General features: G+C 39.8%; 1 non-coding gene across 1 annotated transcript; it reads right to left on the bottom strand.

The window, feature by feature from the left end:
* Positions 1 to 1,986: 1,986 nt before the first annotated feature.
* On the bottom strand, positions 1,987 to 2,093 carry LOC136484525 (small nucleolar RNA R71). The gene has a single exon (XR_010766047.1). It is a non-coding gene; the product is annotated as a small nucleolar RNA R71 (small nucleolar RNA).
* Between the last annotated feature and the right edge of the window lie 14,804 nt (positions 2,094 to 16,897).

Raw genomic sequence — 16,897 nt, forward strand, 5'->3', positions numbered from 1 at the left:
CAGCTCGGAGCCTGCCAAGTGAAGGCAGTGGCGAGGCGGCTCAGTCAGGGGGTGGCCGACCCCTAGGGGCGGGCGACCCCCTACCGGCGCTGCTCAGCCACCCCTTCGATAGGCGATGGCATGGCTCCATGCTATGGCGGTGGGAGCTGGTCCTCGCACCAGGAATAGCTTCCAGCACTGCCTAGCTCCATGTCTAAATAGAGGGGTACCCCTCCCTCTACAATACACACTTGACTTGAGCATCACCTCACACACCACTACCTCACTCACTTCTAGTAGTTGTAATTTTACTTTTTAGTAGCTTTAGAGCAAGGCAAAGCTACCTTGGAGAGCTTGGCTTCTTGGAAGAAGAGACCTTTAGGTATGAATAGAGATACGAGTTATTCCAAAGTTATACTCTCATATGATATTTATAGTCATACTTATGAACTAGAGTATAGTTATTGTGTTATAATCTTAATATATGAAATTGTCTATAGTTTATGTGTCATGAAAGTAGCACACTTAACTTTATGTTTAAACACTCATATAACTTATACAATTTGAATTAGAGCAAAGTTAAGGTGGCGGTTCATCGTGCCATTAGGTGTGCCCAAGTTCTTTACCTGTTGATCCATATGGTCGAGGACCCAGGGGATTTGGGTAGTTTCTGTATACGCAAGCGTGGTGCTTGGGTATGGAGAAACAGGTGAATGCATTGTCCCTTTCCATGGTTGAGGGGTAGGCAGCAGGTGGTGACAACCATGTCCGTCCTTTGTAATCCTCCACGTTCGATTGAGGTGTAGGAGTCTAAATTATCACATGAGGTTGATAGCAGACCAGTACTTGGTGGCCTCCCGACCTACTTCACACTTAGCCCTAAGACTAATTATATAACTTGTATAATCATTAACTAATCTTTGTATGACTATACTAGACCAATGCCTGCTCAACTTAGATTATTGTTTTACTCTTTCTCTTTATTTTATCTTTTAAGGAATGCCAAGTGTGTGTCCACTATCTTGAAATCACCATTTTTACCCTTGCTATAAATATTGGTGTACTTGCAAGCATTATTATTCAAGTTCATATCCATACTAGACTCTTAATCAAATGCCTTCCTTTGGGAAAATATAAATAATGATACCATGAATACTTCTGGGTGAAATGATACAATGATAGCTCTGTGCGCTTGCGGATAAATATATCAAATTGTTAAGGAACTATCAAGGCTATTACTTAGTGGCATTGCTAATCATTAGTGATGACGCTAAGAAATGCCAACAAGCATTTCTAGCGCCATTACCGGGGATGGATTCTAACTCTATACTTGGTGATTGCATTTAGAAATGCCAACAAGCATTTCTGGTGCCGTTGCCGGGGAAGTCATATTGATTAAAGAATCTAGTAGGACATGTTCATGATAATATGCCTGTAAGGTAGCCATTGTTTATGTAGGCTAACTTTGCTTGTTTTCTCCTGTTGTGGATGAAAATAGGATAGTGTATGACCGGTTACAAACTGCTAGAAAACTACATCAAAAATCTAGAGGCACTCCTAAGGAAGAAACAGTCTCGTGCCGCTTCTTCTGCTACTCTTCCGACAGTTGAAACAGTCACCCCCACACCATCTGCTACTCCAATCATGGCTAAGACCCTCCGTGACTACTTCACCCCCACTGTTGCCAATGTGCCTGTTGGGCTAGCTGTCAACATCAGTGATGGAAACTTCAAGCTCCATACCAGCCTCATCACAATGGTGCAGGCGAACTAATTCCATGGTTTGCCAAGCGAGAACACAAACGCGCATCTCCAACACTTCCTCGAGTTGTGCGACACAATCGTCATCAAGGATGTCGCACCTGAGAGCATCAGGCTCCACTTGTTTCCCTTCTACCTCCCAAGGAAGGCGAAGCAGTGGTTTTACAACGAAAAGGAAGCTATCAAGACGTGGGATAAATGTTCCGCGGCATTCCTCGCCAAATTTTGTCCCATGGGCAAAACTAATGCCCTGAGGGGATGAATTTTCAACTTCTAGCAAAGCTCTATGGAAACCATTCTTGAGGTGTGGGAGAGCCTGCAGGACTATATCCAAGCATGCCCTCACCACGGGATTGAAAACTGGTTAGTGCTCCAAAATTTTTATGATGGATTAATACCCATGTCTAGGGGCCACCTCGACGCTGCTGCTGGAAGCTCCTTCCTTTCCCTCACCATTGATGGAGCCACGACTCTCATAAAAAAATGGTGTCGAATCAAAGTTGGAGGGAGGAAAGAAAAACACAAAAAGGAATGCATACCATGAAGGAGACGGATATGCTTTCCGCAAAAATAGATCTTTTGATAAAAAGACTATAGGAACGGGCCCAAGAGAAAGATGCCATGATGGACACCGTCCAGGCCATGGACTCACGCATGACGTGTGAAGTCTATGGGAACGTTGGCCATTCGGGGAATGATTGCCCCAAAACCCACGAAGAAGCTGCCTTCATCAACAACGAGTTTCGCCAACCAGGTAATAACAGGTGGAATAACCAATCCCGCTCGCAAGGTAATTCAAACTACAATTCAAATTATAATCCAAATCAACCTTCACTAAAAGACTTGGTATTTAGCCCAGACAAAATAAATGAAAGTCTAACTAAAAAGCTTACAACCAATGATAAAATGCTTGAAAATATAAATTCTCAAATAGAAAGTTTATCCTCCGCAGTGAAGAATCAATTAAGTTTTAACAAAATGATAAAAACTCAAATTTCTCAAATAGCTGCCGCTATTCCTAGAAATCAATCGGGAAAAATCCCGGGGCTACCCGAGAATTCCCTCGAAAATGTTAATGTAGCCACAGATCAATGAAGGAGGAGAGATCTTGTCCGACAGACCAAAAATGTCGAACCATTATCGAAGATAAATCGGTAGTTATCTTAAAATTAAAAATACTCAAAATAAATATTTGTAAGATTTAAAATTTTGAATTTTTATGTCAAAATAAAAATATTCAAAAAATTCTCCAAAAATTATTTTCTAAATAAAAATAATTATTATTACTAGTTATCATTTTTACAATAATTATAAAAATTAAAAATTCAATAAAATACTATTGAGAAATCAAAATCGAGCAAGCAGTTGGGGATATGGACAAAACCCCAACGGTCGCAGGATTCAAATGACCGTTGGCCACTACTTGCCAAAGGGGAGCCGAGGCGGGCCCACCAGGGGGTAGGTGACCCCATGGGGCGGCGGGCCCCTACAGGTGGCTATTGGCCCTGTCCTTTGGACAGTAGGCGCCTGGCCATTGCCTCCCCCCCTCCTCTTGGGTTTTTGCTCTATAAATACCTGAGGAGGCTGGGAGAGCTCCTCACCCCTCACACACTCTCTCATTTTCACTCTCTCACTTACTTACTTGCTTTCAAATTTATTTCAAGCATTTTCCAACAAGTTCTAGTGCAGGAAAACTCTGCAAAAATTCCAAGCTCAAGCTAATCTTTGGGTTCTCATTTTATATTTTGTGGTAACCATAACCCGCGGCCAAGTTTTTGCTTGTTGTTGTGTTGTTTTTCGCCATGGGTAGGTTTAGAAAGGCCATCGCTGGCGCCATCAAGAAAATTGCGGGATCAAGCTCAGAGTGCTCCCATGGAAGCTCAAGCTCGCGCTACACCGAGCATGAAGAACGCCCAATGCATGAAGATGAAGAAACCGTGCTGACGGAAGAGCAAGGACGATCGATGGAGGAAGATGATGAGCCCTACCTCGACATGGAGAGAGGCCAGGAGATGGAGGCCTACCACCTCATCAAGGACCGCGAGTTCAAGCCCACACCATTATACAACCCCACACTTCTCCAAACTATAGGTATGGATGTCGAGTTCGCCTCTATTTGGAAAGCTGTTGGGTGGGAAGAAATTGATCCTGTTTGGGAAGAAGGTTCTCGTCTCTTAACCATCTAATTTTTATGCTCACTAAAAGAAGTCGACAATGTGATCACTTTTGCTTGTTTGAAATAGAGTATTTTTGCACTTGGAGAGATCTTGCCCAACACATAGGCTTCCATTGAACATAGGCTTCCATTGAAAATGCTTACTTGACATAGATCATGCTGATAGAGGATTTGATCGTCATAAATTTTGGAATGAAATTTCGGGTCAAGTCGTAGTTGGAAAATTTGCACCCCATAACATGGACATCCAACACCCCACTCTAAGGCTCATGCATCGTTGGATCGCCATGACTTTGTTTTCTAGGCAAGACATTCGAGTTGTTCATAATGATGAAATGAAATACTCTATGCTATGATCAAAAAGATTAAAATTGCTCCTGTCAAAGAAATATTCCACCATTGGTTAGAATTGTTGAAAATATTTTCTACTTCAATATCGTGCACATCTCTTGTTACTCGCATTGCCACTGGAGTCGGTGCAATGGAAAATCAAGAAGTAGAATACATTTCAACTCCACGCCTTATTATCGATGAGCATTACTTGTTACAAGGACATCATTTGAAACATAATGTAGCTGGACAACTTGTGTTCTTTCAGGGGTGTACAAACGAGATCCTGTTACCTAACCCGGGTCGTCGTTTGTATAATTTCCTTGCGCTAACTTTCCCTCTTGTTCCACAAGAGGAAGCTTGCAAAAGTTATATGTCTGGCAAGATGACAAGGAGCAGAGCCAGAAACAAAACAAGCAGCTCACAATAGGCGCAGCCACAGCCTTTTCCAGGTACGCCCCAGGCATCCCACCCAGAGTTGTTCCCGACTAGGCAAGTACCAGAGTTCACACCCATGTACCACCCCGGTTGGGAGCATACTCCGCAGATACATGAGGCTGGAGGATCCAGATGGGCAGAGGCTAACGCCGCAACATGGGCGATGCACTCATCCGACTCCGAGAGGCTACCTCCACCTGTGCAACCACGACAGTCCATCTCAGGATGGGAGGACGTCAACAACCGCCTCGGAGGATTGGAAATCCACACTGGTGAGATTCAAAGCACACTTAATACTCACGTGCAGGATTCAGTGCATCAACAGCAACAACAAATGGCGCAAATGAATGCGATGCTGCAGCAACAGTGAGAACAATAGGCGACCTACTGGCGATACATGGGATTCAATCCCAGACCGTAGGCAACGAGCTAGCTTGGGGAGGACTCCCACAGAGGTAAGTATTATCTTTTATTTTCTGCATTTTATTTTTTGCATTATTTATTTATTAGCATTAAAAAATATATAAATATAAAATCCAAAAAATGAAATATGATGAAAATAACAAAAATATTTATTCCACTCCCATATGTGACTGAAGAATGTTTAGTTTCTCATTTGTTGAAATGATGAATTGTTGCTCTGTCTATAATTCATCTGTGCCTAGGCTGTAACTTAGTATTCTCCAAGATTTAAGTTTGTTGGCTAAAATGTCTCATCCTAAAATTTGAAACTTATGGGTTGCAAAAGCATGATCCTTTCCTAAGTTATTGCAAGTTATGATATGATAAATAGAATATACGATGACTTTATTTTAAGAGAAACTTGACATTAGAGTTTTTCATTTAAAAATGCTAAAATCAAAAATTCATCTATAATTATGCATTCCTACCACGGCCATATGACATGATTCAAATCAAAACCTTAGTCATATGTTGCTTATATTCACATTGAGTTTTATCAAATTGATGTGACCCTTGTTGAGATTCTCGTCGTGCACCCATGATCAAGATTTACGTACACCCACATATAAAAATGATAACTCTTACACCGAGAGTTACCCAAAAACATGTTTTTTTGGTCCACCTAAAATAAAAACTCCATTCATTTGTCATGATTCTTTCTCTCCAAAGTTTTTCATATGCCAAGCAAGAAGTATAGGGCTATGTTAAAAAAAGAGAGACACATAAAGCTCTCAAAATAGCTAGAGAAAAAAATGGAACACATGAAGGTTCCTAAGTATTAAAAAAAGAAGAGAGAAATATAGCCCATACTTCCAAGGCAATTAATCAAAAGAGACAAAGTCATGATCAAAGGAGTACCAAAAAATATCAGGATTAGGAAAATATTCCACACACTTGTACATCTTGATCAAAGTGTATGACTTGCATCTCCTTGGGTCTGGTTTTTGACTTAGCAATATATGTGATTTAAGTATACCTCTTATTCATACCTACCTAAAACTCCACTCAAAGCCTTTTAAGAGATAGGATGAAAAGAAGGTAAAACAATCAAATGCCTTAGTGAGGATCATATACATTGAGCGATTGAGTGAATCATTTGAGGAGCTTACATTTTATTTTACAAAACTCATAAAACCTCTGGATAGAAGGTTGATCAAAGAATGAATGATTGGTAATTCTGTTAAAACTGTTGTATCTTATAACTACCTAAGACTTGGAAAAGCAATAAGCCCCATAGGGATTAAGTTAAAAGGGTGGATAGGATGCCAACTCATTAAAACTTTGTAATAGGCATGGTACTTGGGAATTATATTCGTCATCATAGCAACTACTAATCAATAACCAATAACTTAGCTATTTGCTCGGGACGAGCAAAGGTTAAGCTTGGGGAAGCTTGTTGGCGGTCTTTACCAATCAAATCCAATGGACAATTAAGACACAAAAAGAGGAGAAATAAGCAATCTTGATCACATATGCATTTACTACTAACCAAGTTCCACATGTATTAGGAGAACATTATTTTGTAGGTCATAAACACAAATACATGGAATAATTCACCGAAAGGCGCTTTTCGATGCTGATTTGCGCAAAGAAACAAGGGAGATGCCCATCAACTTAGTGCAAATCGGGCAAAGCACCACCGGGCTCTGATCCATGTCTAGCCTGGAGCCTGCACACGAAGGCGGTGGCGAGGTGGCTCAATCATGGGGCGGCCGACCCTTAGGGGAAGGCAGTCTATAGTTTATGTGTCATGAAAGTAGCACACTTAACTTTATGCTTAAACACTCATATAACTTATATAATTGGAATTAGAGCAAAGTTGAGGTGGCGGTTCATCGTGCCGTTAGGTGTGCCTATGTTCTTTACCTATCGATCCGTAGGGTCAGGGACCTGGGGTGATGTGGGTAGTTTCTATATATGCAAGCATGGTGCTTGGGTATGGAGGGATAGGTGAATGCATTGTCCCTTTCCACGGTTGAGGGGTAGGTGGCACGTGGTGACAACCCTGTCCGTCCCTTGTAATCCCCCACATTCGACTGGGGTGTAGGAGTCTAAATTGTCACATAAGGTTGCTAGCAGACCAATACTCGGTGGCCTCCTGACCTGCTTCACACTTAGCCCTAAGACTAATTATATAACTTGTATGATCATTAACTAATCTTTGTATGACTATACTAGACCAATGCCTGCTCGACTTAGATTATTGTTTTACTCTTTATTTTTATTTTATCTTTTGAGGAATGCCAAGTGTGTGTCCACTATCTTGAAATCACCGTTTTCACCCCTGCTATAAATATTGGTGTACTTGCAAGCATTATTATTCAAGTTCATATCCATACTAGACTCTTAATCAAATGCCTTCCTTTGGGAAAATATAAATAACAATACCGTGAATACTTCCGGATGAAATGCTACAATGATAGCTCCGTGCGATTGCGGATAAATATCTAAAACTGTTAAGGAACTATCAAGGCTATTACTTAGTGGCATTGCTAATCATTAGTGATAACGCTAAGAAATACCAACAAGCATTTCTAGTGCCATTGCCGGGGATGGATTCTAAGTCCATACTTGGTGATTGTGTTTAGAAATACCAACACAAACCCAAATCAAACCACCGCTTTAGCTATGGAACAAAGAGAAATGAGACGAGTGCCACAAAAAGGATCTAGAATAGAAGCACTCATTCATAGAAAGCAGATGAACAAATCAACATGCCACAAGTAACATTGAAGGCAACCTAGCGTTTCCAGAACTCAAGCTCGGAGGCTGATGAGAAGCAGGGTGCAACTCACCTCATATTAGCCAATCTGATGCCTGCTTTCATCACCTTTGAAGACACCATATCGCACATTGTTGGTATAAATTAATGCACATAGAATAATCCACAAGCGCATGGATATTATACCGATATAGCAGTCCACTAGGAGTACCCAGTTTTATATCGAACTCGAGGAAACATGTGTGAGAATAACTAAATCTAACTTATCCCAACTTCACAATCATGGCTAGATAATAGGAGCATAGAGTAGACTGCTAAGGTCTTGTAGTTCTAACTTTGGTAAGCTTTGTCTTCTATTGTTCAATTCTAGGGATATTACTAGAGAAAACACAAGCAGAGTATGTTTCCTATAGCAACAATGTCCTACTAGGCCTACTAACGGGAGGTGGACTACAAAGGATTCAACGGGGCTATAAGAATCACCCTCATGAGCTACCACCGATCCAAAAAATAGGGCACATCCACGAGTAACCAAGTCTAAGCACCATGCTTACACTACGAATACTACTTTAACCCAGAAGCTACAAGAATTAAAGTACTCAAAAGAGAGTCTCAAACATGAAGAACATATGAATAAGATGCTTACTTGAATTAGAAGTTGATTACTAGAGAAATCTTAGAAGCAAGCTCAAGAAGAACTTGATTCTACCTAGGTACAAGCCATAGAGAGAGCACCAATAGGCCTAGGAGGGGGGTGTAGGTAGGTATATATAGGCCAGAGCGTCAATCCTAAGCCCTCAGATCAAACTGACATGAATAAATGGCAAAGATTCAATCCTTAAGGCGGTGGAGAACCGACGTAACAATGGAGAGGCTGTCAGAGGGGCCCATAGGCTGGCCGGCTGGCATATCGCTTACAAAGAAAGAAGAATAACTCTTTACCATACTGCTAGTGGACAAAGACAATCAAGGGGAACTTGAGTTTGTATCTCTAATGAACCCCAACTCGTCAATCAAGAATCAACAAAAATCAAGAAAGGTTGACGAGAGAAGAGCATGCAATTATCTGTATCCTCAGGATCAGATGCTGTAAAGAAAAGCTAAATGCAAGGGAGAGGTCCTGCTCAATGGACCTAAAAACCATGAGTCCTCGCCGATAGTATCGAGTGACATAAAAGTCCATGTGTGGTGGAGGAAGGCCAACTTTTCCATAGTTGATACAAAACTGCTCTTCTTCTTCCTAGGCTCCTGTCGCTCTGGCACGCTGGTTTGCAATCCCTCTGTTCAATCTTGCTTTGTTTCTATAAGTTTGAATATGTTTACAAATTTCATAGATGAAAATCAAACTTAAGATGTAAAGTAAAATCAAACTACGTGAGAAGAAGCTTTTGTGACAATTAAGGCACATTATTTAAAACATGGGACAAATGTTCTATGCTAATTAAGATGTTAAAACTAACTCTGCCATAACATAGAAGATGACTTTTAGCTCTATGACAACACTATCTTGTTTTAAATTATTTGTACATCCCTTCGGGCATTGCTGTCCACTAATCTTTTGTAGGAATGAAACAATGAATGGAGCAGATGGTCCAAATAAAATGCCAAGATTCACAAAAGAAAGAACAAAAAGATGGCATCACAAAACAATGAAAAAGAAGAAGTACAACATATGAGACAAGATACTCATGAACAACTCAAGATGCGAAGTTAGTCAAGCAAGGAAGGTTTCAAGTTGAAAGAAAAGATCACCACAAGTCATCTATGCTTCATCAGGTAAGTGGTCATTATCTAAAAAGCTTCCCTTGATCTTGCTATTCACATAAAAGAAGAAACAAACATGATTGAGTTACAACTATCCTTGATCCAACCTAATTAACTCAACATGTTTTGTTCCATAAGTTTGTTCATAGCACTACTTTCTTGATCTCATAGTCTTAACCAAATGAGCTAAAATATTGCATATCTTATCTATGGAAGATGACAGTCATAATCATGTAAAGTTTGATACATTATGAAAAGATGGATAAGCCTTCCATAGGTTAAGCAACTCCACTCTTTTGACAAATGTATTCAAATGCCATATTCATGCTTATCCCTTTGATCTTATCACCCATGTTGTAAGAATGAACAATGAACATAACATCAACACTTACCATGATCCAATGTGCCTTAGGCTAGAGAAGAATAAATAAAGTTTTGGTTCTGTTGGTATTTTTCCACCAATAGAGCCCATGCACTTGATCTCTACTATGTCTTTATGAGCAGAACACACTTCGAACAAAGTGTGGGGGAGTCGACCCCCCAAATTCCATAAGTGAAAGTTCTGAACCGGCAATAATGATGCACACAAGATATTGCTAGTTTTTACTACTATTGGTTGACTTTGAAACGCTAAACAAGAGGAGGAACAAGTCAAGAAAGGATGCACCTGTCAAACCAAAATCAAATTCAAAACCAATATGGGTTTGGCAGAAGAAGGTGGCACCACCATTGGAAGCACCACTCTTGGAGGCACCACCACAAGAATCCTCATCTTCAAGAGCGAACCGAGGTACTCGATCAATGAACTTCCACAACTATCAGGAGCAAGATTTTGAAGCAACCTCAAGTGGACATCAGGAAGGACGCATGTCTTTCTCTGGCCAAAGGTAAGCATGGGACATGAGATGGCCAGCCTCCAACAACAACAGCAACAACAAAAATCAAAATTGGGAGGCTCTATTCTAGCACCTCCACATCTGGCCACCTCATTGAGCAACCACGACAACAACCAGCTTGGGAGAGAAGGCATCCCCCATGTATCTAGATAAGTATTTCTTTTCCTTTTATTATTCTTAGTTTGCTTTTTATATATATTTAAAAAAAGATGAATAACTAAAAATAAAATAAAAAGTTATCTTTATAGAAATATATATAGTTATAATGCGTGAACTAAAAATGAAAACAAAACAAAGAGAGTGTGTCTAGTTTGCTTTAAGTTCTTTTAAGAGCTAAACAAAATACAAAGGTCTCTAAAGATAATCTCTTAAAATGGAAATGATGAATAGTTGCTCTGTTGTAATTTCTTTCAAGTACCTAGTTTTCAGCCTTGAATTCTCTTGAGTTTTGGATAAAATTGTTTTGATATAAGGATTTTCTCTGAACTTGAAACTCGTGGGTAGCACATGTTTGATCTAAGTCTAGGTAATTGATAAATATGATATGAGAAGGTCTAAGCTGCTGTTTATCTTATTTTGAGTGACACTAAAATTCTAGAGATTTATCTTTTGAAAAAATTGCTATGATGAGTTTCTGTATGACAAAGCTTGAATTCCTACCAGGGACATACGTGTTATTTAGGCTAGAAAAAATTCCACATATATGCTACTTGTTTTACATTGAGTTTTGTCATGCTTTGTTGACCTTTATGAGTGTTTTTTATGCACTTAAAATCAAGATCACGTACACTCCATCCACATATGCACTACTCCTACATTGGGGGTAGGCGCAAAAATATGCTTTCCATTTAGATCCACCCAAAAATGTTTTACTCCTATACTAGGAGTAAACACCAAAAAAATGTTTTATAGGGTTTCCACCAAATAAATGCTCCAAGTTCTTATTGCTATCTCTCAAAAATTCTGCTGTAGAAAAGAGGCATGGACTATGCAAAAGTTATTCAGGAAAAAAGAGAAAAAAGAAAAAAGGTTGAGAAAAAAATGGACACAAAAGTGTCCGAGATATTGAAAACAATGGGCACTTAGATGCCCGCCTGAAAAAAAGAAGATGAATAAGATAGCCTCTATTCTCTTGCAGAAATATTTCCAAGTTTCAAAAGAGAGATATGTTTTCACGGAGCAAAGTAGAATTAGGCTAGACACCATATATATCCACCTCATATATCCACACACATGCACATCTTGATTTGATTGTATGACTCAACTCTCTTTGGATCCGTTGTTTGACTTTACAATATATGCATTGCAAGTATGATCTAGCATTCTCCCTACCTATGAACTCCACATAAGCCTTAGTTGTAGGAAGAGAAAAAGGGCATAAAATCATTACTACCTTTGGTGAGGATCCACAAATACCACATATATTGAGAGACTTGAGAGTGTCATACAATGGAATCTCTAAGTTTTATTTTGAAAACTTATAAAAAACTCTAAAACAATGATGGAACAAAGAACTTGAGATATAGTGCTTGACTTGATCGTTCAGTCTTTTAATTGCACAAGACCCAAGTGAAGGCTAAGAAGCCCCATGGTTGAAGGTAATATGGGTGAGTTTGAAAGTCAAGTCAGTTTATTCTAATCCGGAGGAGAATTATTAATTGAATGCCTATGTACTTTTGAGGACTGAAAGCATTGTAGCAACTCCTGATCCATTACTGAGTTTGGCTTTGCTCAGGGACTAGCAAAGGTTAAGTGTGGGGGAGTTTATTGATGGTCGTTAACATCAATTATAAACCATCAACATATCCTGCATATATACTTAATTCCATCACCAAACATAGGTCTAGGGGTTTAAACAAATAAATTCCATGAGTTTTGATGAATCTATGTTTGCAGGAGGATTTAATTAGAAAATCATCAAGGTAGACCTATTTGTCAAAGTAAATCATGCTTAACCGTGGCATAAACAACTCCAGAAGGTTCTAAAAGACCCCAGAAGACTCTCCACTGAAGATCGAGTTGAGAGGTTGACAGTGGGGCCGGCTGGCGCAACCCCTAGGCCGGCTAGCCTATGGGCCCCACCTTTTAGGCTCTCATTTCTACATTAGTTCTTCACCACCTTAAAGATTGCATCTACGCTGTTTATTCAAGTTGGTTTGATCCAAGGGTCCAGAATTGACGCTACCCCCTATATATGGCCTTGTACCCCCACCTGAGATCATCTTGGAAACCCTAATTCATATCTCTCATTTAGATCAACACACACCAGGAGGATTAGATCTAGAGCTCTCTAGTGTAGTAGATGTGTAGCTTAGGAGTGAGGGTTGAGTTGGGCTCATGCTCAAGTTCCGAACCTAGTCTTGGAGGCTCAGCAAAGCATTGTATCTTCACTTCTACATATTGTAAGACTTATTATCAATTCATCATATTCCTATCTACATGGCTATGCTTACTTTTAATTTGTATCTTACTTAGTTGAGGTTATCTTTACTTTTGTGTGCGGGTTCATAGAGCTCTTAGCCTGCTAGTTTACCATGGTTGGGCTAAGTAGTTGAGCCTCGTGTAAGCATGGTGCTTGTATGATGCTCTGCCTATGAGTACACCCTGTTCTCTGGTTGTGTGGTAGCAGTGGGAGGTGACAGCCCCATCTATCCTTCGTAGTCCATACCGAAATCTCAGAAGCAAGCTCAAGAAGAACTTGATTTCACTAGGGTACAAGCCACAATGAGATCACTAATAGGCCAAGACTCCTCCAAACTCTTCCCTCTCACTCTATCTCACTATCTCTAATACAAGACTAGATCACATTGAGGACTAATTTTCTCTTGATTGCTAACCTTGATCCTGGTGGATATATGAATTAGGGTTTCTAGCTTCTCAGCTCTCAGGATCAAATGAGACATGCCCTAGAGGGGGGTGCAGGCTGGTATATATAGCTCGAAGCGTCCAACATGAGCCCTTGGATCAAACCAACTTAAAGAACGGCGAAGATACAATCCTTAAGGCAGTGGAGAACCGACATAACAACAAGGCTGACTGGTGGGGCCCATAGGGGCCATGTAGCTTCCATGTCGGGCCGGACATCCCCACGTGTCAGAGACACGTGTCCTGCTTCGGTGATTCACCTTTTAGAGTCTTCTAGAGTCTTCCCACGTCGATTACGTGGCGGAATTCTATGATTTCTTTTGATTAATAGGTCCTCCTTGGCGATTTTCTGAATAAACCTGCTAAAAACATAGATTCACCAAAACTCATGAAATTTGTTAGTTTTAAACCCCTAAGTCTACATTAGTGATCCATTTTAGCCATTTATACAAGTTATATTGATGGTTTGTGATGAATGTTAACTACCGTCAACAAACTTCCCCACACTTAGGCTTTTACTCGTCCTCGATAAAAGGATGGATTACTCAAGACATAACTTTAGGACAAGACATCAACATAAAACCATTCATAGTCATGCATGCACTACAGGATTCAAAGTGTCTACCATGAAACTTTGGGCGGTTGAAGAATGGAACAGTTTAAAATAGATCACCATCTTCCTTCAGTCAAGTTAATTGGAGAAACAATTTAAGATTTTTGAAAACAAAAACATAGCTTACCTTCTCCTTTTGTAGTACTCTCAAATCACTCTGTATATGTGGTATTTTTGCATCCTTACCAAGGCATTGATGACTTTGCCTTCTTTTTACCTACTTCTAAAAGTTTTATGTGGAGCTCAGGTAGGGATGAATATGAAAACATACTTGCATTGCATATATTGTAAAGTCAAAACAAGGATCCAAGGAGAAAAATGTCATACTCTTAGATCAAGATGTGCATGTGTGTGTGGATATATATATGGTGGCTAACCTAATTCTACTATGCTCCTTGAAACAAATCTCTCTTGTTTGAAATTTGAAAAACTTTTGCAAGAAAACATGGGCTATCTTATTCATCTCTCTTCTTTCTCTTTTTTCAAGCGGGCATTTGAGTCCCCCTTGTTTTCAATATCTTGGACACTTGTCCATATTTTTCCAATACTTTCTTTTTCTTTTAAGAATAACTTTTGCATAACCCATGGCTCTCTTTTTGCAATTGAAACTTTTTAAGAGAGACATTTACAATAACTTGGAGCATTTATCCTATCAAACATATTTTTGTGTCTATTCCCATGTAGGAGTAGAACATTTTTAGGTGGAGTGTATGTGATCTTGATCGTGAGAGCATGATAAGTTTCTCAACAAGGGTAACAAGGTTTGACCAAAGTCAACACAATGACAAGTAGTATATGTAGAAGGTTTCCTAATCTATCGTATTTGGCTCTAGTAGGACATTGCTTACCACAAAGGAGAGGTGTAGCTATTCCTGTTAACTTTTTGAAATAAAATTCTCCAATAACAAGATATCAAGAATCAAGTTCTCATTATTCTACTATATCTCATTCCATAACAACTTAAGTAACATGGGTCCCTAATAATAAGTTCCCAATAGTAGATGACTTCCAGGTTAAGTATTATGTGAGTCTATCCTTAAGTCATGACTGAAATAATTAATCTTTCCTCAAGTTTTATAGTTGTTTTATTAAGTGATTTTCAATTTGGTTTCAAAACAGAAAGCGAACCATATAAAATAAAGTGTATTGGGCTAGAACTTGACTATGGACGAAGCGCGAGGCGATGCAGCGCTGTGATGGGCCTGTTTCGGTCCAACTTTGGTGAGCATTGTTTTTGTTCTATTGCTTTCTGAATTTTGTGATTTTAGCGATCGAATTCTGTCTTAATGTCGCGGTGTGTCCCCCCCCACTTGTTTTCCTATATACCTTTATGCACAACATATGGAGACAAACACATATACAAAAAGAAATAGAGAACATATAATAATAATAAGACTTCATTAATATACAAGGCACTTTATTACACAAGCTCAAACTAAACACAAACTTTTGATGACCTAACACGAACTTCAATATTCTAACGATCTGAGCTAAGCAAGTAACCTAAACATACTATTTTAAACACATGACCTAAACACTCGTGCCCTATTATTAAGTATCTACTTCTCACTTCTTCATCTTAGCAACAAAATGATTCAAAGCATTTAGGTCATGTTGTAGGCTCTTGAGATAAACGTGTTCTTTGTCGATCCTTTGCTCTAGGTTATAGATTACATCAGAGAGGTCTTCAATCTTCTTCTCTAAGAGAGCAATGGTGATCCATGGTTGTTTTTTAGCCTTTGGGATAGGTTGTGATGGTGCCCTCCTTTTCTTCTTCTTTGATGGAACAACCTTGATCTGATCCGACATAGTGCAAACTCCATCGATGATGGTACATGTGGTGACTGACTTATATTTTGCACATGTGGCATCTCCAAACTTGTTGGTCTTCACTCTAGTTAGCACCTTGTTCGCCCTTGGAGGAAGGAGATTGATCTCCTTCGTCACCTTGATCGGCGGCGGCGTGTCAGGTTGACGTGGCTTGTCCTTGGGAAGTAAACATGGCGACGGTGGAGCAATCATCACCGGACAATGGATGGCTTGGGCAAAGTAAGATTGGCTTGAGCAAATTGGGGTAACTTCTGGAGGAGTGATGGTCAGCGCAAGCATGTTGGGCTTCTTGCAAGGATCAAAACCATAGGGGACGATCTCTTTGTTGGCCATGGAAACTAGAGAGGAGGAGAGCTTTGCTACTATTGGAGAGAGAAGGCTTTGGATGGCTATGGAGGCAGGTAGAGGCTTGCTTATATAGGGGGGAACAACTTGCAGTAGGGGTCAAGATCTATCCATACAAGGTCTTGTAACGAGAAAAAACCGAATGCGTCGGAAAACTATAGGATTTTAACAAGGAAGGATCTAGAAAACACGAGAGAGTTGACTGGGGGCTAGGTAGCTGACAAGTGGGCCAAGCAACCTCTAGGTGTGGCTAGGTGGCCCCATATGTCATCCTCTCATGGTGATTTTTCTCATGGTGGTTTCTAATCCTTATCTAATCCTGAAAAGTATATTTTCACATTACGAAACACAAAGAGGATGGCAGAGGTGTAAATCTATGGTAAAATCAGGAAATCTACCTCATCCAAATCCTTAGGTGTTTTTAGGTTCTAGAAAGATCTTAAGAGGGTGGCCATTTACCTTGAATAACGTACCTTCATCATTTTGAAGTGTTACCACTCCATGCGATGAAGTGCTTATCACCTTGAATGGGCCTTCCCATTTGCTCCGAAGTTTTCCATGCCTAAATAATTTAACCCTAGAATTAAAAAGTAATACCTTATCTTGGGGGGGGGGGGGTGAACTCCTTCTTCTTGATTCTCTTATCATGCCATCTTTTTGTTCTCTCCTTGTAAATCTTGGACTTGTGATATGCTTTTTCACACCATTCATCAAGCT

The sequence above is a fragment of the Miscanthus floridulus genome, chromosome 9 (assembly GCF_019320115.1).
Source record: "Miscanthus floridulus cultivar M001 chromosome 9, ASM1932011v1, whole genome shotgun sequence".
NCBI classification, from domain to species: Eukaryota; Viridiplantae; Streptophyta; class Magnoliopsida; order Poales; family Poaceae; genus Miscanthus; species Miscanthus floridulus.